Source organism: Eubalaena glacialis, chromosome 4, assembly GCF_028564815.1.
Source record: "Eubalaena glacialis isolate mEubGla1 chromosome 4, mEubGla1.1.hap2.+ XY, whole genome shotgun sequence".
NCBI lineage: Eukaryota > Metazoa > Chordata > Mammalia > Artiodactyla > Balaenidae > Eubalaena > Eubalaena glacialis.
The window spans coordinates 40,326,695-40,352,316 of record NC_083719.1 but is presented as its reverse complement, the minus strand read 5'-3'; the positions used below and the strand labels follow the sequence as shown (position 1 = coordinate 40,352,316).

The 25,622-nt window shown below is 36.9% G+C and overlaps 1 long non-coding RNA gene across 1 annotated transcript in view; it reads left to right on the top strand.

Annotated features, from left to right (window-relative positions):
* Nucleotides 1–25,622, top strand: part of LOC133090799 (uncharacterized) — a 303,518-nt gene that overhangs the window by 99,810 nt on the left and 178,086 nt on the right. The gene's annotated exons all lie outside the window — the stretch shown is intronic.

The window sequence follows — 25,622 nt, the reverse complement described above, 5'->3', positions numbered from 1 at the left end:
CATGGCCTGCTTGCTGTTTACTGCCTCTGAAACCTCAGGAAAGTTACTTAGCCTGTGTGTCTCTCAGTTTCCCCATCTATACCGTAATATGAGGATATACTCATACCTACCACACAGGGATCTGGTGAGGCTTAGATGACTCTGTGTATGTGAGATATTAGAACAGTGCCATGTTACATGGAAAGTGCCATGTAATTGTGCACTATTTCTATGGAGAGAATATTTTATTAAAATGAGTTTATAATGTTGTCTATAAGCTTTCATCAGTACTTTAGAAGAGGAAGAGTTTTAACAAATGTTAATCTAACAGAATTTACAGGAATATGCTAAAGAGGATTTTCAGGTGTTGCTGAGAAAAGGTGTGAGATGGGCAATGGACATGATTTGGTTTTACCATTTGGTCTTTACCTTATCTATTTTACACTGAGGCCAACCTCACTGGACACAGTATACGGCCAAGATCCATGTGGATTAAATGCACAATCAGTTACTCTGAAGCCAGTAGTAATACAAAAGGCTGGACATATCCATCCTTTGGTCCCTCATTTTTGTTTTGTTTTGTTTTGCTGTCCTTTTGCTTCCAAATAGAAATAAGGCAGCAAGGGCAGTAGATGCAGCTCGTGGAGAGAAGTTGGTTGATTGTGCAATGATTTTGAAGAATCCTACATCCCATCCCCACTTCATCAGGCAAGAGGATGAGAGTTGGGATGGAACCTTTCAAAGTAGGAAGGATGGGGACTGACATGTATGTAAAGGCGTGTAAGGGAGTGAAATCTGTGATTCAAGAAAGCATCCAGGTTAGACTTCATAAAGGCTTATCTGACTTGGTGAAGAAGATGATAAAAGTCAGGTTGCCGAAAGAGAGTGTAAAAGGATAGGAATCATTTATATTAAATAGTTGTAAGTGGTATTAAACTTTAAAGGTGTACATAAACCTTAATCCGAGTAGCAAGTTGCCTCTAATTGGGATCCCCTAATAGAAATCAGGATGAAACTCCTTGTAAAGTTAATTTCCCTACTTTAGCTGGACTCCCAAAGAGGTAACAGATCAAATGTCAGAATCTGAGAGTTGAAGATGGTTTATTTTGGGTTTCCAGCTGTGATTTTTCTGGATTTCAAAATGACTGCCTTGATATTTATTTTTTCTCTTGGGAAAGAAGGGAAAAAATCCTTTACTGCATTCCCACTGTCTAGGATATTAGCTGTTACAATTCCTATTGGCTGACCTCATGAAAGAGGACATTGCATTTGACCAGCTCAGCTTTTCTTCCCCCTTTCTCTCACTGTAGATGTTACTGTACAACACACACTGCATATTGGCTTAGTCTTTGAGAAGCATTGTAACATGACCTGCAGAAAGAGACAAGTAACTGTATACTATTTCCTTCCAAGTTCCAATTGGCACAGATAAAATTCCCATGCGTTACAAAATTACAATTATAGTCTGTGACTTTCTGGAAAATTCCTCATTGGGGTTTGGCTTAAAAAATTAATCTGATCTTTTACCAAAAAAAGTAGAAATAGCTTAACATTCTACTTTTCATGCAGTTAATCTATCGATTAGTTTATAAAACCCAAAAAAATCTAAGAAAATTAGCCATTGTAGTTTGTATTCATCAGTGATAAATTCATGCTTGGAATTGCTTAGAACATGATTAAGCGTTTACAAAAGGAAACCAAAGGTTTTTCTTTGATAAAAGGAAAAAAGAAACTTCTCTCCACTTCTAACTAATTTAAAATCAGGAATAGTTTTCCTATGTTTGTTTTTGTAGACCACATGTGTGATTCAGCTGAATTCTTCTGGATGTAAAAAAAGCTCTGACAAAAACGGACAACATGTTAATACTTTGGGTTGTTTCTGTGTGTCTCAATTTCCTAAATCAGGAACACAGAGGGGCTACATAGGTTTGAGATGGTTTGAAATAAATTAACCAGGGCACTAATGTGAAATTAGTAAGTTTTTTAAAAAAGGAGAAATAGATCTACAAAATAGCATAGAATCCTTGACTGATAAGCAACTTAGAAAATTTATTTAGTGCTTACTATTCGCAAGCATCATCTATATGTAACTGGAGTGGAAATTGCAAGGTCGACAGCATTTAATTTCATGACCCGAGCCCCTGTAGATGACCTCGGTGTTTATTCATGGCTCACTGAAAATAGCAGAGTAAAGAAATTCTAAGCAGTAGGAGAGGTGCAAACCCCAAGCTGAAAGAAATTATTCACTTACACAAAGGCAAGAGGCTTCGAAAATCCTTCCAGCCCATTGCTAGGGAAGGAAGGGTTTAGTCACAAGTGATTTATAAAGGCTATTGCACTGGGGAGAGCCCTCAGTTCTGAAGATTCTGGCTTTACACAAATGTCTGTCATCACACTTTGTAGTTTAGAAAGTCTGTGTTTTAGCAGAAGTTTTGAAAGACTGCACAGAATAATACCACAGAGTCCTTCCTCTGAAGAATTTTTGCACCCATAGGTTATAGATGGCCTCTTCAGTCCTGGGCCATGGCATTAGCTCTGGCTCCGTGGAAGTTTAGGCCCTCAGCACCTTTTTGTCTGAATCCTGAGCCTTTTAATTATTTTCTTCTGTCCTAACACTGTCCAGGCAACTCCAGCTGAGCAGAGTGATAAAGACTTAAGCATAGTCTGTATAAGGAAGTTTGTAGTAGCAGACCAGGCCAGTAAGAGCCCAGAGAATCTCGTTCCTACCTCTTCCAGAAGAAATCTAAAAAGATTTCTAAGTCTAGACTCTCCACTTATAAATAGGAAACTCACTTTGGGAATTCCCTGGAGACAAACCAGGGATGCATTTGTTGGCCAAAATAGAGGCACTTGGTGATTGCCTTGCAACACCTCGAAAACAGTCAAAGTTAATCCCAAGGAAAAGAGCACTTGCTAGTCTTGTAAAGTCCTTTCTAGCCCACATAGGTGTCCCCAGTATGATCAAGAAACTCTGTGGATGTGGTCACTTCCCCAGAGAAAACAGCTTCTTCACTGAAACTGAACATTACAACTCAGGTTCTTGGGAATAGCAGTTCTCCTAAAGTCAAGTTGAAAAATTCAAGTCTTCTCAACAGAAATTTCACAGAGTGTGCTCCTCTTCCCTGGGAAGAATTTTTGAAAAAGGAAAGGACATTTTTGGTTGTTATAGTGATAGGAGGTGTGGTACATTAAAGATAGACACAGATTCTTTGCTACTCTGTCCACTGAAAGGTGAAGTCTGTTTCCTCCCCCTGGAATCTGGGTGGGCTTTGTTTATTTTTTTTTGTTTTTAAAAAATTTTTGGCTGCAGTCCACAGTATGTGGGATCTTAATTCCCCAACCAGGGATCGAACCCACACCCCCCCCTCATTGGAAGGCGGAGTCTTAACCACTGGACCGCCAGGGACGTCCCTGGGTGGGCTTTGTAAGTGTTTGCCAGAAGAGCAGGTGTGCCTGTCTCTGGGGCCTGGACTTAGGAGACTAGTGGCTTTCCCTTTTTCTCTCTCAGAGTATTTACTTGTGGAGCCCTCCTCCAGCATACAAGAAGTCTGCCTAAACTTCATGAGAGACCAGGTGAGAAGACTCGGAATGTATGGAGAAGAGGTGCCCACATAAGCTCAGCATTCTAGCTGTCCTGGCTAAGGCTATATGCAAGATTTGGGGGTAGTGACTGTCTCAATCACATGCCTCTAGGGTGAGGCAGTGAGTAGAAGCTGTACGGGCCTCTAGGAGGCTATTAGTTAAAGTTGGAAGGGCCTTTAGGAGACTGTTGATGAGGCTTAAAGGAAATGAAAAAAAATGTTACCAGAGGCTAGAGAAATAGTCTGTTGTTATGTAGTGGCAGGAAGTTTAGTGAAGCTGTTGCCTGCATTCATGTGGAAAATAGGAAACATATCAAATAAACTGGTGTATCAGATAAAGTTTTTAAGTGGAATCTCAAAAACATCAACTTGTGTATTTTAGCTGCATATGATAAAATAGGAAAAAGAGAAAGATAAGCTAAGCTAAATAGAACTGGTCACATTTTGAGCAAAATTTAGAGAAAATATAAAGAATTAAGGATTTGCTGAGTTAAAACAAGCATGTTTTAATGGGATGTTTTTAATCCAAGTTTCTCTAAGCAAAATCAAAGAAATTCCTTTAAGGCAAGGATCAAATTAAGATGTAAGTGGCTATAAGACCATTTGTTAAGGCCTCAGAAAGATTTAAGGCAGGACCTCATACACCTTCTACTTATTTTAAAGGCATACTTTTTAGACCTTCTCAACTATATGATAGTATGTTTAAGAATATTAAGTGCATTATCCCACAGTGATTTCTTAGGAATAGGTATAAAAAGACTTGTCTTGGAAAGAAATGTGGGTGTGACTTTTGTTGAATGGAGTTGATTATAAACTGATATATAAAAAACCCACAATGTTTTAAAAGAAATAGCATCAGCTTGGACTGAAGGAACAGAACAATGCAAAATAGAAAGAGGTCCTTAGACCTCAAACCTAGCTGGAAACATGGGTTACCTGGCTGCAGACATAAGTTAATTTTTTTATGGAAAAGGAAGGATGACTGAAATAAAGAACTCAAAAAACTGGAGCAAGAGCTGCAGACAGTCTTTACCTGCAGGCAGGGCTGGGCACTAATCATGGAACAGTGTCTTACTTTCCTTGGGCTACCGTAACAGAATATCATAAACTGGGTGGCTTAAACAACAAAGATTTCTCACAGTTCTAGAGCCTGGCAAGTCAAAGATTAAGGTACAGGCAGATTGAGTTCCTGGTGAGAGGCCTCTTCCTGGCTGGCAGATGGCTGTCTTCTTGCTGTAACTTCACATGACACAGAGAGAGAGAGAGAGAAAATTCTATCATATCTAATCCCATGATGAGGGCTCCTGCCTCATGGCCTAATTATCTCCCAAGGGCCCCATCTCCAAATTTCATTGCTTTGGCGGTTAGGGCTTCAACAATTCAATCTTTAGTAAACTGGCAGCATATGACCAATTGATTTCAGAATTTCTGTGGACCAAAATCTGCTGTGTGCCTCCCATTCTCTTCTGTTTGAATGGTAGTATCTGCTGAAGTTATCTTATCTCTGTCCCAATATTGTATGGTGGATGTGTGAGGGGCAGATAGAGAAGAATGGCACTTGAGGAGCTGTACCTGGGATACTGTATCTGAGGAACCTTTTCTGCACCTGGAACTGGTGGAGGTGACAAGATCTTAGGCCTTGAGCAATGTCTTTGACTCCATGAATAATAGAATACAATGGAAGTGCCTGTTTCTGGCTCAGGATGTAAAAGATTGATAGCTTCCATATTCCTACTCTTAGAATGCTTGTGCTTGGAACTCTGAACTACCATGCAAGAAGGTGAACTACCTTGGCATTTAGTGTGTGGGTACCAGAGATGCTATACCTCCTGCAACAATGGGGCAGTCACGCCTAACTAAAAATGGTTACACATGTCTTTCAAATGTTCTGTAAGGCATTCATATATGTAAAAAGAACATTTAAAACTTTTAAAATTGTGGTTCTTAAAAGTTCGGCCTCCAGACCAACAACACCATCATCATCTGAGAAATTGTTTTAAATGCAGATTTTGGGGCTCCTCTCCAGACCTACTGAATCAAAAACTCATGGGTGAGACCAAGAAATCCATGATTTAGTGAGCCTTCTGTTGCACATTGATGCTGAGAACCACTGATGTAAGCTTAGAGCTGAAAGTTTATAGTATACACCTAATTTCCTGAGGATGCCAATGCTGTATAAGTTGAGGGAAGATTGTCCAATACCTTGCTGAGGTCTTTATCAAGAGATGTTAATCATTTTAGAAAATCACAGTGTTTATGGTGTTAGGCTGTATTATGTAACACACATATATTGGTCTCCTTTTGTATCCACCTATTTGATAGCTTGATAGGCTTAAGTAACTGAATATTTTATTATAATTTCAAATATAATAGTGCCTGAACATTTACATATTTAAATATATATTGTTTTATTTTAAATTACTTTTATTTCTTCTTCAGTTTATAGTTAGGTATACATTGATTTTTTCTCTTATAAATTTATTTATTTTATTTTATTTATTTTTGGGTGCATTGGGTCTTAGTTGCTGCAAGCAGGCTTTCTCTAGTTGTGGCGAGCAGGGGCTACTCTTCGTTGCAGTGTGCGAGCTTCTCACTGTGGTGGCTTCTCTTATTGTGGAGCACGGGCTGTAGCTGCGCAGGCTTCAGTAGTTGTGGCGCGTGGGCTTAGTTGCTCCACGGCGTATTGGATCTTCCCAGACCAGGGCTCGAACCCATGTCCCCTGCATTGGCAGATGGGTTCTTAATCACTGCACCACCAGGGAAGCCCTGCATTGATTTTTAAAAACTGCATGAAGTCATACTATGTTATTTAATGATTTTATTTTAGGATAGTATATTATACAATTATTTGTTTAGAAGATGGTAGAGTATTAGGTATAGTGGGATTGAGAATTGCTGTTGTAGGAGATTCATGACAACCCATAAAGTTAGTGTAGGGAATATTGGAGATACCCTAGATCACCAAATTGACCTCAGAATATATCTGGGTCCCAGATTTCTGATGATGTCCCTTGTACCAGAAGAGCTGATAGAGAAGCATTTGAATCTAGAAAAGGACATTAATACCTTACAAACTGAGCCACCACCCGTAACTTAAAAGGAAAAAAAAAAGGATTGTCATATTTCTTCAGATTTTTAAAACGAAAGAAACAGAACCTACAAATTAGTGGAAGCTCTCTTTTTTTCTCTGAAATCCTCTTTTCATCTTTCTTGCTTTCTTTCTCCAGAGGAAAGTATTATCATAAATTAGGTGTGTAGTCAACCCAAGTGGTTATACTTTTATTATATATATATATATGCATTGATAAACAATAGTTTCATGTGATTTTCATATTTACTTAAATAATACCATGCTCTAGACAACATTCTGCAATTTGCTCTTTCCATTCTATTATGTTATGAAGATTTACTCATGATATTTACAGATTTACTCCATTTATTCAAACATCTGTGCATTATTTCATTCTACCAATCTACCACAGTTTTTCAAATCTTCACCTTTTAAAGGATAAATATCCTTAATACACATACACACAGACACAAACACAGACACAGACACACACACACACACACACCCCTTAGTAAATATGTAAAAGATGCATTTGTGTGTATATATGTGGGTGTGTCTGTGTGTTCCATTTCTGGAGTAGTTTTTTACATGTTTTTGTACTTTATTAGTCTTTTCAAAGACCAGCTATTATTTCATAATCATTATTTTTCTTTTTGTTTGGCTGCTTTTTTATATTATTAATTTCTACTCTCACCTTTATTATTATCTTTCTCCTCATTTTATTTATTCTATTTTCTTTTTCTTTTTTATTTATTTAAAGTTTTACTTTTTCAAAAAGGCATTCAAGGAAATAACATTCTAGTTACTACATTAGTTCCATCACACAAGTTTCAAAATGTTATTTCTATTGTCATTCAGTTTAAATGTTTCATAATTTTTATTGTGGTTTTCTCTCCAATCCATTTTTTAGGAGTATGGATTGCATATTGGGCAGAGAACATTAATATAATACTGATTCTTCAGGACTTGTTGAAAAGAGCGTCAACCATGAATAGATTATAGGTATGTCAATGAGTTGATTTCTTCAGCTCTTGGCTCAGACAGGTGGGGCTTGGAATGGACAGAGCTAGTTAGTGCAGCCAAAAGCAGTCTCAAGGTAGCCCCAGAATTGAGGAGCACAGACTTTATGGTCTAGTACATGGGTAATTTCTATAACTGTTTCATAGTCACTTGATAACAACGTGTATTTTCTGTAGAAACCAAGATTAAGTTTGTTGTACAAATTCTTTCCATATTTACTATTTTTTCTAATTTATCAATTAGTTTCTCAGAGAACTGTATTAAAATATCCCACCATTATTATGAGCCTCTCCATCTTGCTTGTACTTATGTCATTTTTTGCTTTACATATTTTAGGATGATGTAGAAGGCTTACAAGTTAATGATTGTTTAATCTCCTTGGTGGATTGTTCCTTTTAGTTTTATGAGATGCCCTTCTGTCATTATTAATGACTTTTATCTTAAATTCCTTTTTATTTGTTATTGGTATTTCTATACCAACATTCTTTTGGTAAATATTTGTTCAGTCTATACTTTCACCCATTTGTTTTCAATTTACTTGTATATTGTTGCTTTTAATCTGTCATTTATTATCCAAGCCAGAACTTTTGAGACTAAAAGGGATGCTATTAATAATTAAGCTAGGACAATAGGTGAATCCAGCATGGTCTTGAGCAAACTGGGACATGTGAACTTACATATAAACAGAATATAACTGGATTTTATTTATAGTCAAATCTGATATTCTATCTTTGAGGGTAGATTTAATTCATTCACATTCTTTCTAATTACTGCCATATTTGAATAGTTATTACAACTTAATTTGTATTTTCAATATAATTTATTTAACTGTATAATTATTCTTCCTCTCTTCCTTTTTTTTTCTGATTTTACTCCTTTCTTGCTTTTTTATTTTGACAGAATTTCTCTCTTTTCTCTTGTTTTCTGGTTCAGAGGGTATACATTTCACCTTACTTTCAAAATAATGATTTATCTTAAATTTTAACTTGTATATTAACAGAAAGATGTTTAGTGTTGTTCGACATCTTTATGCCCCCTTCCTACAGAATACCTATATAATGCAAGGATCTTAGAAAAATTAACTCTGATTTACCCCATGTTACTGTTGTCTGGCATTTTAATTCCAACTTATTTTAACATTGCCCCTCAATTTCATCATTAACATATTTTATAGCCAATACTTATTTTTATACTTAAAGCTTAAGAATGTCTTTATTTCCTGTGTTCCTTTTTTGTGGTTTCAATTTCTTTCTTGTTGAATCACCTCTTTTAGTGTATCTTTTAACAAAGGCTTACCAAATCATAAACTCCTTATCTATGTATATTTGAAAATGTCTGGACTTTATTTTATAAAGTAAACACTATAATTTTTAATCTTCATTTCATAAATGAACTGAGTTACTGATTGGATAAATACATTTCTCAGACTGGAAAATTCTTAAGAGCTACCAACAGTGAATGCCAGAGGTAATGGAACAATATACATTGAGGGGAAAATAACTACTTCTCTAAAATTCTATCCTTAGCTGACATCCAGTGACACAAAATATATTGTCTAATTATCTTGTTTTCTTTTTTTTTAATAAATTTATTTATTTATTATTTGTTTTTGGCTGTGTTGGGTCTTCATTTCTGCACGAGGGCCCTCTCCAGTTGCGGCGAGCGGGGGCCACTCTTCATCGCAGTGCGCGGGCCCCTCACTGGCGTGGCCTCTCTTGTTGCGGAGCACAGGCTCCAGACGCGCAGGCTCAGTAGTTGTGGCTCTCGGGCCCAGTTGCTCTGCGGCATGTGGGATCCTCCCAGACCAGGGCTCAAACCCGTGTCCCCTGCATTGGCAGGCAGACTCTCAACCACTGCGCCACCAGGGAAGCCCTATCTTGTTTTCTTTGATAATGTATCTCTTCTTTTTGGTAAGTTTAAAGATTTTTATTTGATATTCTGCAGATACATTTTGGTAGGTCTGTATTTGTTCTTTTCATCCTGCTGGTAACTTGGTGGGCTCCTTTAAATTGAGATCACATTCTTCTACATATCTGTGAACAATGAGAGCCCTTCTCTAATTCTATTTTCTCCTTCAGTAACTCCTCCTACTGGGCCACTGGACCTTCCCATTCCATCCTTCATGTCTCTATATTTATCTTTGTCAATTTGTATTGAATTCTAAGAGATGTCCTTGGATCAGTCTTTCAACTTGTTCATTTATGTTTTCCTTGTGTCTGTTATTGTGTACTACTCACTCACTGATTGTTTTCCTTTTAATTTTATAAATATGTACAGGCAAGGGTTAACTCTTCAGGCGTGAGTTGCTCAAACCTTCCACATTCCCAAGAAAGGCCTGTTTTCAGAACTAGCTCTTGGACAGCTCCTGGAAGTTGAGCTCTTTGAGTCCTTGGAATATTCTTTTTTTTTTTTTTTTTTTTTAGGTAAGAAGTGGATTTATTTAGAGAGACACACAATCCACAGACAGAGTGGACCACCTCAGAAGGTGAGAAAGGCCAGAATACTCTTTCTGATAAGAGCATTTTTGTGTGCCTGAGGCCAACACAGTACCAATTTAATCAGATAGTTTATGCTAATGAATGTGATTGACGGTAAACCTCTGTTTTTGCTCTGTGGGGCTGGAGTCTGAGAAGCTAAGGCCTGTAGCATGCTTGCTGTAGTGCTGCATGCCTACGTGATTGACCGCCAATAAAAACCCTGAACACGAGGCTCAGGTGAGCTTCCCTGGGTGACAACAGTGCACGTGTGTCATCACACATCATTGTTGGTATAATTAAGTGCATCTGTGTGACTCTGCTGGGAGAGGACACATGGAGGCTTGAGTCTAGTTTCTCCTGGACTTCACCTCCAGTGCCTTTTCCTTTAATTTGTATCCTTTTGCTGTAACAAACTGTAACTATGAATATAAAAGCTTTCTGAGTCCTGTGAATCCTCCAAGTGAAACATGGAGCCTGAGAGTGGTCTTGGGGAGTCCTGACACACAAAATATATAGTTGACACTTGAACAACATGGGACTGGGGGGGCTGACCCTCTGAGCAGTTGAAAATCCACATATAACTTATAATCAACCCTCTCTATCCCTAGTTCCTCTGTATCCAGGGTTCTGCATATGTGGTGCACTCACATAACTGCAGATGCCATTGAAAAAAATCCTCATCTAAGCAGATTGCACAGTACAAATCCATCTTGTTCAAGAGTCAACTGTATTTCTCTTTCCAAATATTCCATTTTAGTAATTTTCAAATAGTCCCTTTTTTCACATTCTTCTATTAGTATGGAGGAACCTTACTGTATATATTCCTTTATTTTCCAGAATATTTTAAACTTACTTGTTTGAAGCTTCTTTCTGATTTTTAAAAGTACTTTTTGTCTGTTGGGTGCAAAATTTCCCTCTTGTTCAGGTGCTTTGTGTCCACCTAGAGGGGTGGGATAGGGAGGGTGGGAGGGAGATGCAAGAGGGAGGAGATATGGGGATATATGTATATGTATAGCTGATTCACTTTGTTATACAGCAGAAACTAACACCATTGTGAAACAATTATACTCCAATAAAGATGTTAAAAAATAAATAAATAAAAATAAATAAATCCTTAAAAAAAAAAATTTCCTTCTTGTTGATGCTCCCCCATGTTTGCCTAGAATGCAGGCATTTAACAGTTAGCTACATCTTCAGCTCCAGTTGATTCCATGGGTACTGGTACCCAGGTCTATAGAAATATTTCTAAGGGGTAGATTTAAACTTATCTACATTAGATCCCCATGAGTTTCTCTGATTGTGGGCCAGTTTTTATAATAAATTTTCTGCTTGGTGTGAATTAGATTTTAAACTCACATAGAGAATAAGACTGGGGTTCTGATATCTTTTTGTTAAAATCTTTCCCCCTCTTTACTGCTCTGGGTTTCAGCAGGCATTCTCACTGCTTTTCCAGGCTAGTGTATAACATTTAAAGTTTTAACTAATCTTTGTTTCATGGGTTTAATGAAAGTTCGGAAAGGGTGTATAAAATTTTGTCACTTCCTTCTATGTTTAATCGTACTGTTTTAGTGTTTAATGTACTGAAATAACTCTGCTGTAAGCCACTTTATCCTATGTTCAGCTGTCTTGAATCATAAGGACATTTACTTGTCTGATATATTTTTTGAAACGAATGTTTATGATTCATTTCAAATTTTCCTATATTAATTGAATGGCATCTTGTTTTAGTGCCAACTTCCCTCCCTTTTTCTTTTGTGTTGAAAGCTGTTACATATACATAGGTTTCATATATATATGTGTGTGTGTGTGTATTGTTATGCATACACAGGTGCAATCTGTTGGTGTATAGAGTCAGGAGAGCCAAAGTTATCAAGAGGACACAAATATACTATTTTTTGTTGGGACCACTCCTGGAATGTCATTTTGTCTATCTTAGTTTCTTCTGAATTCAGTCCCAAATCTTATTTTCATAAGAATTCTTTATTCATAACTCAGAAATATAAAGAGAGCACTGTTTACTAGCTTCCAAAGAATCTGTATGCCTAATCCCTCAAGAATGTGAATAGTTAATTATAAATATGGTTGGAGATCAGAAGTATGTATGTGATAGAGCTATTTAAAAAGGGAAAGAATATTAGTTAAAGAAAAGAATGAAGAAATTGATGAAATGTTAATAAATTCTTTACATCAGTTACCATGGAGGATGGTGGGTCGGCAGAAATCCAGTAGATTTCCTGGGAAAAGATATCAGAAGTTCTTACACAGCAAGTGAGCAAGATTAAAAAGGAAGTCATGTCTGAACATTGCAAAAACTGTAAGGAATGGCATGGTTTCAGAGCTTTAATTGAAGTGATTAACAATATAGGCAAATCTTTAGAGATAAATCTGTAATTTCATGAAAAAAAAATATAGCTCAAAAGGATAAATGTTTATTTTTGCTTAGATTTCAAGAGGCATCACCACTATTTAGTTTTAAATTTAGTATGGGGAACAGGTATGTTTTAGAGTGTTTTTCTATAAACACACCACTCTTCCAGTTCTTGTAGCCTTTTATGGGTGATAGCAGTTGTCTTATTACCTCTTAAGCATGTGAAAATAAAGGAAAGAGATGTTAATAAGACTTGCCAACTTTAGGACATTGACCTGATGTGTTTATTTTCTACCTGAAAGAGTAGATGTCATTCCAAGTTTGTAGATGTGTGTATGTGAAAGAAAACTTAAAAAAAAAACATAACTCATATCTCGCATAGTTTATAAAATGCTATTCTTAACATTTTAATATGCCCAGTGGTTTTCCTAACTAGGTAATGAATGTGGTGTGAAATTAGTAAGGACTATTAGAGACAAGGAAGATGATAACCTTGAAAAACAGAAATAAAAATTTACACATGTATATTACAGAAAAAAAAATGCATAGCCTTCTTTCACTGGATATTTTCCCATGTTGACCAACATCTGGATTTTGTTCCTATCTGTCCTACCTTTTTCATGTAAGCAGATTTCCAGTGCTTACCCTCTCGTATTCTGCCATTTACCTGATTCCTTCAAGTGTCCCTTACTAATTTATTAGGTAACTCCAGGAAGATCTCATCTTCTTCTTGTTTGTATCTTTCTCAATTTACACTTTGTCTTTTATGTTTACTCACATAGCCAGATTTTGTAGTAGCCTCCCTGATTTCAGTCATTTCCCTTCTTCTTAAGCCCACTTCATCTACTCTCTGGCAGAAATTCCTTGAAATAAAATTGAATTAGAAAACCATAATTTGTAAGGCCAGACACTATAAAACTCTTAGAAGAAAACATAGGCAGAACACTCTATGACATAAATTACAGCAAGATCCTTTTTGACCCACCTCCTAGAGAAATGGAAATAAAAACAAAAATAAACAAATGGGACCTAATGCAACTTAAAAGCTTTTGCACAGCAAAGGAAACCATAAACAAGATGAAAAGACTACCCTCAGAATGGGAGAAAATATTTACAAATGAAGCAACTGATAAAGGATTAATCTCCAAAATATACAAGCAGCTCATGCAGTTCAATATCAAAAAAACAAACAACCCAATCCAAAAATGGGCAGAAGACCTAAACAGACATTTCTCCAAAGAAGATATACAGATTGCCAACAAACACTTGAAAGGATGCTCAACATCACTAATCATTAGAGAAATGCAAATCAAAACTACCATGAGGTATCACCTCACACTGGTCAGAATGGCCATCATCAAAATATCTACAAACAATAAATGCTGGAGAGGGTGTGGAGAAAAGGGAACCCTCTTGCACTGTTGGTGGGAATGTAAATTGATACAGCCACTATGGAGAACAGTATGGAGGTTCGTTAAAAAACTACAAATAGAACTACCACATGACCCAGCAATCCCACTACTGGGCATATACCCTGAGAAAACCATAATTCTAAAAGAGTCATGTACCACAATGTTCACAGCAGCTCTATTTACAATAGCCAGGACATGGAAGCAACCTAAGTGTCCATCAACAGATGAATGGATAAAGAAGATGTGGCACATGTATACAATGGAATATTACTCAGCCATAGAAAGAAACGAAATTGAGTTATTTGTAGTGAGGTGGATGGAGTTAGAGTCTGCCATACAGAGTGCAGTAAGTCAGAAAGAGAAAAACAAATACCGTATGCTAACATATATATATGGAATCTAAAAAAAAAAAAATGGTTCTGAAGAACCTAGGGGCAGGACAGGAATAAAGATGCAGACGTAGAGAATGAACTTGAGGACACGGGGTGGGGGGAAGGGTAAGCTGAGATGAAGTGAGAGAGTGGCATTGACATATATACACTACCAAATGTAAAATAGATAGCTAGTGGGAAGCAGCCGCATAGCACAGGGAGATCAGCTCGGCGCTTTGTGACCACCTAGAGGGGTGGGATAGGGAGGGTCGGAGGGAGACGCAAGAGGGAGGGGATATGGGGATATGTGTATATGTATAGCTGATTCACTTTGTTATACAGCAGCAACTAACACAACAATGTAAAGCAATTATACTACAATAAAGATGTTGAAAAACAAAAAAAGAAAGAAGGCAATAATTCAAAAAGACACATGTACCCCAATGTTCATTGCAGCACTGTTTACAATAGCCAGGACATGGAAGCAACCTAAATGTCCATCAACAGATGAATGGATAAAGAAGATGTGGTACATATATACAATGGAATATTACTCAGCCATAAAAAAAAATTGGAAAAAAAAAAATTGGGTCATTTGTAGAGATGTGGATGGACCTAGAGTCTATCATACAGAGTGAAGTAAGTCAGAAAAAAAACACCAAGTATCATATATTAGTGCATATATGTGGAATCTAGAAAAATGGTACAGATGAACCTATTTGCAGGGCAGGAATAGAAAGGCAGATGTAGAGAATAGACATGGACATGGGGGGCATGGGGAGGGTGGGATGAATTGGGAGATTAGGTTTGACATAAATACACCCATGTGTAAAATAGATAGCTAGTGGGAACCTGCTGTAAAGGAGCTCAGCTCGGTGCTCTGTGATGGCCTAGTTGGGTGGGACGGGGGGAAACGGAGGTCCAAGAGGGAGGGGATGTGTGTATGCATATGGCTGATTCACTTTGCTGTGAGGCAGAAACTAGCACAACATTGTAAAGCAATTATACTCCAATAAATTAAAAAATAATAATAATAAGAGACATCCAAGTGGGTCACATGAATTACATATGTGATCAAATTGCATAGAACTAAATACATATATATGTGCAAATCAGTCAATATTTTATAAGTGCATATTATATAAGTGCCTATATTTATAAGGTTGATGGACTGTATCATTGTAACTTTCCTGGTTGTGTTATTGTGCTACAATTATACAAGATGTTATCATTGGAGGATACTAGGTAAAGGTCCACAGAATCTCTCTGTATTTTTTCTCACAACTGCATGTGAGTCTACAATTATTTTAAAATGAAAAGTTTTTTAAAAAAAGACATTTAAGTAGAAACATCATTGAGTATTTTGAGTTTCACTTTGTATCTTCTACTAAGTTAGTAATCTTGGGCAAAACCACAAATAATCATCAGCACCTGCATAGTCACCCAGTTTTTGAGTACAGCACATTAAATGTTATATCCATTAGGATCCTTCAACTAAATCCATTTATAAATCCTAAATTATTTTTCACTCATTCATTCATTCACTTTGCCAGTCAATAAATCTTTATCAAACACCTATTATGAATTAGGCACCCTTGTAGGCACTGTAGTTACAAGCAATGAAATTTTTCCCGGCTTTAATGAAGTTTATTTTCCTGAGTGAAACGTATTTGTGGTTTACTAAGAGCTGCTGAGTTTACAGTTTCTGTTGGCTCATATCTGTAGGCTGCTTCATTGGTATCTTCTTATTTTTTGCCATGATGCATCTAAGTGGACTCCAATTCTTTCAAAAAAGTCATTGTTTTCAGGTAAAGAAATCTCAAGGTTAAAAATAAATATCAAAGGGAATTCCCTGGCAGTCCAGTGGTTAGGCCTCAGCGTTTCCCCTGCAGGGGGCCCAGGTTCAATCCCTGGTTGGGGAATTAAGATCCCGCAAGCGATGCAGAGCAGCCCCCCCCAAAATATATGTGTATATATATATACACATATATATATATGTATCAAAACCCACAAAGATTTCAGAAGGTGAGGGAACATGGTGAGCTATCTTGTGATAGAACCAGAGTATTGACGAACCAGGAAACATGTTCCATTTAAAAAGGGCTGTCATAAACCAAGTGACTCATCTCATCAAATGGACTGGAGATCTTCAAGCAAAACTGCTTGGCTAAACCACAACTGATAAGAAATGGGATTTCACTAAATTCTTAAGAGATCGCTGACTCTATCTCTAGCCTTAAATACTCTCACTATTTCATCCCTGGATATATCCAACTATATGTTAAACTTAAACTGGATCATGGAAGATAGGTTTAATTCTATTTTTATTTCAGTAGTGTGCTTGGGGGAATAAAAAGGAAGGAAAATGTCAAAATAGCTTTTCTCTAACTGAACAAATTTACTTGTATTTCCATGTTTGTGGGCATGTATCACTGAACGAGAAACTAAAACTTCAAAAGTTATAGTATAGTTCCAGTTGTGACAATGACTCTTTGCTCTTTGATATTCAGATTTTCTCAATTTAACATAGGAAAAGAGCTGGGATTTGTTTTGCAGTTTTTTCAGCCTCTGTTCTGTAGAGCATTTTTCCTGTGATAAGGAAAACCGACCTGTAGAAATAGAATGATTACTAACTTTGCAAACATGGGTCCATTGAAAATGTGGGATTTTGCATATGCTAGAAAAGGCAAGAAATGACATTTGATGGAACCTCTATGAGCCTCATTCATTAGAAGTTTCTTCCTTAATTACTATTAAGAACTGTTAAGTATGAGATTTGAGATGTCTTCTCAGCTCTCATATTCTCCATCTCTCCCTTTCTGCCACAGAAACTGTAGACTAGTTCATGCTGAATATGTCTCACGGCAAGAGACTCTGAGTTGACCTGCTCTAACTTGCACAGCCATGACTTTGACCTTGAGACTCTTATCCCTCCACTCTGTCATTTTATTCCAATTTACAAACCTCCTAATGGGCCTGCTTCCTTTTTTTCTATACTGGATTGCATGTTCAGTTTGAATTTTTTTTTAACCAATTTCATCAAAATCCTTTTCCCTTTGTCTTTCAAGGAAACTCTCCCTATAGATCCAAAATACTGCATAATTATTTAATCTGGTGGAGAAAAAAATGTAAACAATTGGATCAATGGCACTAGGAATTCACAGTTTTTGGTTTCAGTGGTTTCCTCAACACCAAACTCTGTCATTTCACTTGTCTACTATTCGCAAATTTGGAATTCTCTTCCAATCTTCCTAATGTGATTCGACCAGTATTACAGCTCTCAGGACTATGTTTATTTGATGAACAGATATGGCATATCCCCACATTTTGTGAAAATGTATCTTGGAAGCTGCTTTGGAAAGCAAATATGGTAAGAAATAGTTTTGTTTTGTTTTCAAAAAAGCCAGTCTGTAACCTGTGGTTCTCCTCTTTGATCCCCAAACTCTTGACTGCATTTTCAACTGAGCTTTGAAGAACCAGCTGCTGAAAGTGATAAATCAGCAGCTGAAAATGATGAATGAGAGACTCATTGTAGCTCAAAGTGAAAGATAGGTGCTTTTCAACAAGGTTATATTGGTTACTGGACATGGCAAAGAGTGGTGGCTGCTGGTCCAATGTATGAATATATATATTATAGTAGCAATTATACTTACTTATTTGAATTCTATTTGAAGTCCTCTTATTACTATAACATTCAGGTATTTTATTTTGAGGAGCACTGCTAACAATAAATCAGAACCAATATTTATGGAGTGTCAATTAAGTGCCAAGCCCGGTGCTAGGCTGGGGAGCATTAGCTATGAAATGCTTAGTTGTGATCTCCAAGCACCACTTACGGCAAATTATGATCTGCTTTCTAAATTATTGCACTATCTTTAGATATAACAGTCATTCTGTATTTTAAAACCCATTTGTACTGTTTCTAGTGAGGTTTATGCTTACTCAAATGGAATATTTTTCAGCTTGCTCCTTTCCAAGTGCTACTTACACACCTGTCATTCATGGCTCTTTCCACTCTGATTTTGATTTATTCAATTTGCCAGTGTCCCGTGGTTACTAGTCCGTGTAATGGTCTGTTCATTTGTACATAAACATTTATACAAGATGGAAAAGTTGAAGTAATTTAAATTTAGTCCATTATTTTTTTTTCCAGTGTGAATTGTGTGTTACTACCCTATTTCAATGAAAGGTTATTCATTGGTTCACATTCTGCTTTTTTTATAGCTTCCAGGCATGTTGAATATCTGTGATTAACTGGATTTTTCAGGTTAACATCTGCATTTAATCACAAGTTATGACCCATTTCCTAGACTGGTCAGCGTAACATTTCAATCACTCCTTCCTTCTTTCTCCACCCGTGTAGTAAAAGATTCAGTCATTTATACTTTCTCTCTTTCACAGTCGTAGAGCTGCACTTAAATAATATTTAAGAAAGTTATATTTCTTTTGAAGTGGTCACAGGAAGCATATGCTTAGTGTATATAAACAGAGAGAGAGTTGAGACACTGATTTGGAGGGCTTGGTTGATTTACAGAGCTCTTGTATCTACATAGAAACGTTTTGCCTCAGAGAGAAATGAAAGGCTCTTTGGGGCTCCAATAGCCACAGAGCTCCTGTATGATGGCACTGAGACTCGAAGAGCAAGCCCTCTTTCAGTTTCACGTTGCCCTGTATTTTTGGTATGGCTCCACACACTTCTGAGAGGTCTCTGTTTTAACTTAAACACTCCTTGTCTCACTTCCCCAATTCTTTAATTTTTCAAAGTCATTTTGATCATGGAGAATAAAACCTTAAGGATTAGCCATACTTCAGGTAAAGGGGAAAATGCCTTCATTACAGTTGTTCCTCACCCCGCCACACTGAACACGATCATTCAAAGTGATGCTTCCATTTTTCTCTGATTTCTCCGTAAACCTGTCATAAATGATTCAATTTAACAAAGAAAAATATATTAAAGCAAAACAACTAAACATGTGGTAATGTCTGGCTACTATATTCCTGGCAAAACTTGACCTAATCCAGGAATTTGCCTCTCTCCCCAAATTAGGTTTTTTTTGTTGGGGGAGGGTGAGAAGGGGTAGGATATAAGCAGCCTTGCTGGGATTTTAATTGATTGAAGACTAGGGTGTGAGCAATATTCTCCTTTTTTTTTTTTCAAGTATGGATGGTATTGGACTATGATTAAAAATTATGAAGGGAATCTGAAAAATTCGTTCATTTGTCTAATCAAATACATCTCTAAGTTATTCTGACACGTTTAATGATGAGCATATTCGCTGTTGTTCTAGGAAACTTTTAGGCCCAATATATATAAAAGAGCACATAATGACTGAAATTAATGTCCCTTACAAATAGTCAAATAGAAACCTCATTATCTTTCTCAACTCACTTAAAAACAACAGAAATAATTGTGTGCCTACTATGTGCAAGCCCTTAATTGCGTTGAAGTCAGGAGTGACATCTTGTTCATTATTTTATCACCAGTGTCAGATACACAGACTAATGATTGGTCGATACGCAAAGTTCAGACAAAAATGAATAGTGTTTGGAGCCTGTTACAAAGAATCTTTAAACTACTTCCGTTTTAGGTTCGCAATTTGTGTCATCGTGTTTAGTGATGCATTTCCTCCTAACAGTTCAGCCCTCATCACCTTCAATCCTGCATGGAAACAAGACAAAAGAAAAAAGGACCTAGGTTAAGTTCTCAGTATCACCCTTTTTGTTTGTCTCGGTATCACCCAGCCTTCATCTTTTGTGACCTGTGTCCTTAACTAGTTCAAGTAACTGCTCTCTGCCTTTGGAGGTTCAAGTGGCTGTGAATGGTATGCGGAAAGAATGTCAACATTCACCAGGCGTGGGGGCCAGTTGTGCCTTGGGGGATCTTGGAGAGCAAGTGGGGATGAATTTTGTGTTGAGGTCATCTGGAAGTCTTGGAGCACAGGAAGCATGGGGAATGAGGAAGGACCTGAAGAATTTATCCTGTGTTTGGTGAAGGAAGGAAGAGGACATGGCTTTTTGTTTACATGGATGTGGACCCTAGAGCACAGTCTCCAGGGGCAGAATCTAAGCCCTTCTAGTCCATGTGTCCCAGAAGCAGGAGACCTTCTGGGGAAGAAAAGCCCAGGGTGGTTCTTTATGACTGTGACCATTTAATCACCTGAAACCATGTGAAGCAGGGTCAAGTGCAGAGTTGACTTCTGTGTCCCTGTAGAAGTGTTCTTCATTCATGCTCTCTTTCCCAATGAATTCAAATACAGCTTCAGAATCTTTTTTCAACCTAGGACTCGAGGCAGTAACTATCAAAGAAGTCAGACTTGGATTTTAGAAATAAAACCAATCCCTGACCTAATAATAGGTCATTTCAGTGACAATGGGAAACACCTCTTGCTCCTATTTTGATTTGCTCTTCCACTTCCCCAATAAAATTCCCCTATCCAATCTCTGCACAGATATGGGATATTATCATTGACAGGAAACACAATCATTTTCTCAACCATTAGAAAGTATATATTGATACTTACATATCCTTCCAGCTTTGTTCCTATCTGTTCCCTCTTCAAGTATTCTGTCATCCCCTTATGCTCATGCATCCTCTAGGGCACTTACTTTAAAACAACTTCTCTCCAAACTATTACTTGCATAATCTGCCCTCCTGTTTTTCTGTCTCCTGAAGCTCTGATCCAGACCTGCTGCATCCACATATTGACCACCTATTTTCTTTTTTGTTTTTAAACTTTGGGTTTATTTATTTATTTATTTATTTATTTATTTATTTATAGCTGTGTTGGGTGTTCGTTTCTGTGTGAGGGCTTTCTCTAGTTGTGGCAAGTGGGGGCCACTCTTCATCGCAGTGTGCGGGCCTCTCATTATCGCGGCCCCTCGTTGCGGAGTGCAGGCTCAGCAATTGTGGCTCACTGGCCTAGTTGCTCCGCGGCATGTGGGATCTTCCCAGACCAGGGCTCGAACCCGTGTCCCCTGCATTGGCAGGCAGAGTCTCAACCACTGCGCCACCAGGGAAGCCCCAACCACCTATTTTCTTAATCATCAGCAGTCTGACTTCCATCCCTCTGCACTGTACTGCTGGTGCAGCTGCTATTTCTCCTTTATTTAGGACTAACAGTGGTCAAGGAATTGTGGTAAAATATCATATGTCACCATTTAATCACTTAGAAAAGAACTCTAGGGGTAAGCGCTAGAAACTGGGTATAAAGAGATTAATTTATGGAAGGACACACCAAGTGGAATAAGGAGGAATTAACGCTGATCTAACTGTAATACCAATGTCTTTGAATGCCTTGAAAGACCACTCTTATTTACTCACTTTTCTTCCACTCTTTATATCCCTCAATCCAACACCATCTAAAAGAACTTTCTGTCATGATGGATTAATTCTATATCTGCACTATTTTTTATGGAAGCCACTTGCCACATGTGGTGTTAAGCACTTGAAACGTGACTAATGCAACTAAGGAACTACATTTTAAATTTTATTTATTTAAATTTAAATAGGCACATGTAGCTGGTGGCCACCCTCTTGGACAGCACAACTTCAATACTTAAAGTCATTAGATCTGGTCAATAACTTCTTCATATTTACACTTTGCTTTTTCTCAGTTTCAATGATCGTGATCTCATGACTGTTTTGTTGTTTTCTACTCTCTTTTTGGGTTCTTTTCTTCCTCCAGTTTCCTGTATGTAAGTTGTTCCCAAGTTTCTTCCTCAAGCCTCTTTTCCTGTATTTTTATCCCTTGTCATTAACACTCATTCTTGTATCTTTAAATACCTTCTTTAGATGAAAGATCAAAATCTTTACTTTCAGTCACAATCCTTCTCAGATTTTTTAGACAACTTTCCAGTTTTGTACTAAACATCCCTACTTGGATGTGTCACTGTCTCCGAGTATGTGACAAAAACAGAAGTAATCTTCCTTTTCAGAGTTGTTCTTAATATATTCCCTGTTTCTGTTAATGGTACCACCATCCTTTCCAATCCTTCAGATTTAAAACTTCTGATTCTTCCTGGGTATCTTTTTTATTTGGCCCTGAAATCATTTGCTAAGTTTCATTGATCCTTTCTTGCAAACATCCCAAGTTTATTCCCACCTCTTTACTTTCCCAGCCGCAGTTTCATTTCTGAGATTCAAGTCTAAAGTCTCTCAGAATGGTTTCCCTGGAATATTATAATAATTCTCTAAATGGCCGCTCTGAATCTAGCCTTCATTGATTCAATTTATCCTCTACACTGCTATCAAATTAATCATTTTGAAGTCTTGCTCTGAACGTTCGTTTTCATGCTTGCAAAACTTTAAGGGCTTCTGATTTATTACAGTTAAATCTCATGCACTTCAGTCTGAATTTTGGTTTCATGACTCTCAAGTCTCACATCCATTTTCTCTTCCCCATGAAAACTTTCTAGTCCTTTTGGTTCAAAAAAAAAATCTCTTCTTTTTAAATTTCTCACAGCAATATTGCTTTCTATCTTGCTATATTTTTATTTACATGCACATCTTGCGACTTCCATTAGCTCCTTAAGTATAAAACATTGTTTTATTTGTAGCTGTAACCCGCACAATACCTAGAATGATGACTTCCAAATCATAGAACTTAATTTTAATTCAGTTCTTAGCTATTTTTTAATTCAATTTTTATTACTTCTTTCATACCAAATACTCTTTAAGACTTTGTGAACACAAGGTAAGAAAGGACATGCTTCTGTCTTATAAGGATTTCAAAGTCTAGTAGAAAAGACATTCTGAAAGTTATTTTAAAATAAAGTGTTATGCATATAGTATTAGAATTATGTTCTTATGTTCTAGGTACAGTCCAGCACAAAGGAAGGAGTAATCAAATGAGTGGGTGACTTAAGGAAATTTTAGCAGGCCAAGATATCATGAGACATCTGGATGTTAAAGTACTTGAAGGAAGAGTTCACCCAAAAGTGTGAAGATGATAGAGTACCCAAGGAGCATGGAGAGTTTGAGCAGTGGCTGAGAAGTGTGAAATGGAATGACATTTATTGGAAAATTACAAGCATTTCTGAGTGTCTAGAACACAAGGTGATTAATACATAAAGAAGTGAGGGGAGTAGAAAGGGAAGATGTAGACATGAAGGCTTAACTTCAAGCATACAAGGAGGACCTTGTATGTCATCCTGAGAAGTTTCAGCTTTCTACGGGAGGGGAGCCATTAAGAGTTTTAATTGGGGGCAGAGGGTAACATTTTTAGATTTGCTTTTCAGCTATTTCTCTTTAGTAGGACAATGGAAGGATTCAGTATTGGAGGCAGCAGGTGGTTCAAAAATTTGTTGCAATATTTCAGGCAAGAGAGATAAAGTCCTAAATTAAGGCAGTGGCAGAGAGGATGAGGATAAAGAATCCAATAAATGATTGGTGGATGGATGGTAATGGAATTAATGAAAAAAAGGTGTTCTAAAGAGGAAATCCTTTGGCAAGAAAGGGTATGAACTCATTCATCCCTTAAAGTTTTGGACTTGCTGAATTTATGGGATTTCTAGACCATCCAGGCTGACGTGTCCATAAGGCAGCTGAACACAGAAGTATGGGTGTCAGGAGAGCCGTCTGAGATGGAGATATAATTTGAAGTTCATCAGCTTTTAGGTGAAAACAAACATTTTTCCAGACTCTTCTTTGGGACAGAATGCAAGGACAAACAGGCCTAACAGGGCTTTTCAGTGATTTGTCATTTTTTTTCTATGTTGTGAAGAAAAAGATTCATGCTTAAAGAAACTAATTTCACCTCTCCTGCTCTAGGCTAAATAGGGAAGGGAGAGTTTTGAAGGAAGACAGTTATTGCAATATTTATTAGAGTAAGCGTAATAAATGCTAATCTTTTCTAATTATGATTTGAAAATTGAAGACAATCTGTGTCAGTGTATATCTGGGGATTAATGTATTAAAAAATAGTGATAATTTTGGGACATATTTAATGGAAACAGAATAAGATCTTTTGGCATCTTATTCTTGACTAATTCTGTTGTGTAGATGTTGTATAGCCACAAACTTTTCTTGTTTTATTTTTAGGAAATCAAGTCTTTTCAGAGACAGAAATTAAGATGGGTTCAGTCTTTCCAGCAGTGATTTTCTGAGTTCCTACTTTGTTTCCAATTTAGGTGTTGAGATTTACCTATCCTCACAAGTACTTTTCAAAAATCCTTAGACTGAGAAAATATTTTGCATCATTTCCCATGAATTGTGTATTTTTTATACTTATGCCCTCAATGTGGTACTAACTATTCATTCTTACAAGCATACTTAAAGTTTAGTACTTTCTGAAGGCTAAGTTGCTTGATTTATACTTATTTTACTTCATTCCATAATTACAGCATATAGCACCACTGTATCTTATGAAGTATTTGACTACTTCTGCTAACAAACGTATCCTGTAAGTGGTTTGCTTACTCTCCAATATCTGTTTATCTTTTCCTTTTCTTCTTTTATACTGAATCTGGTGTGACATCTAGTAATTTGTTGAGAGGAAACATATCCAATGATGAATTACAGTCTCACTTTTAATTCTGGGGAAAAGGAAGGGGAATGTTTTTTGAGAAGGGCCCTTGGCCCTGAAACTCTTCCCCTTGACCATTCCCAGAGGCTGAGACTGCTGGCCTCAGGGCCACAGGGGAATACCCATCTGTTTTCTCAGGCTCTGCCCTCAGGGAGAGATGTGAAGGAAGCTCTGCGAAATCTCTGGAGACTGGCGAGGATTTTTGAGACATGTTTATAGTTTAGCTCTGTGAAGAATCATCCATGACTATTAAGATGAGACATTTTAGTCTATTTAAATATTCTTAGAGAATATTTTGTTACTGTAGTAGTTTAAAAAAAGCTAATACAAAATTCTTTTCCTTTTTATATTCTTTCTGTAATTAATCTATGAATTTTATGGATACACATTCAAAATAATAAGGGCTGAGAATCATTTAGAAACATACAGATTTATATATATTCATATGTATCATTTTAATCTGTAATGACTTGAAAGTGGGGTTCTAATATAAATGGCCATCATTATATTAATAAGTACTAGGTTTGTTGTGCAACTTGTAAACTTCTCTATAATATTCCTTTATGATTGATTATTAAATATATTTATACATTAAATTCTTAAAATTATTTAAAAATTTTACATTTATTTAACTTAATTTTATATTGTCCTGTACCACATCATAATCATATTTCTCATGTTTCCTGAGTTGCTCTTATCAGTTTTGGAATCCATTACCTCACCGGATGGAGCTCAAATTAAGTTATTCTGCTATCTTGTGGTTGCAACTTGAAATAGCAAAAGCTACATTCAAGAGTTAGACTTCAAGTTTAGCTATCGAG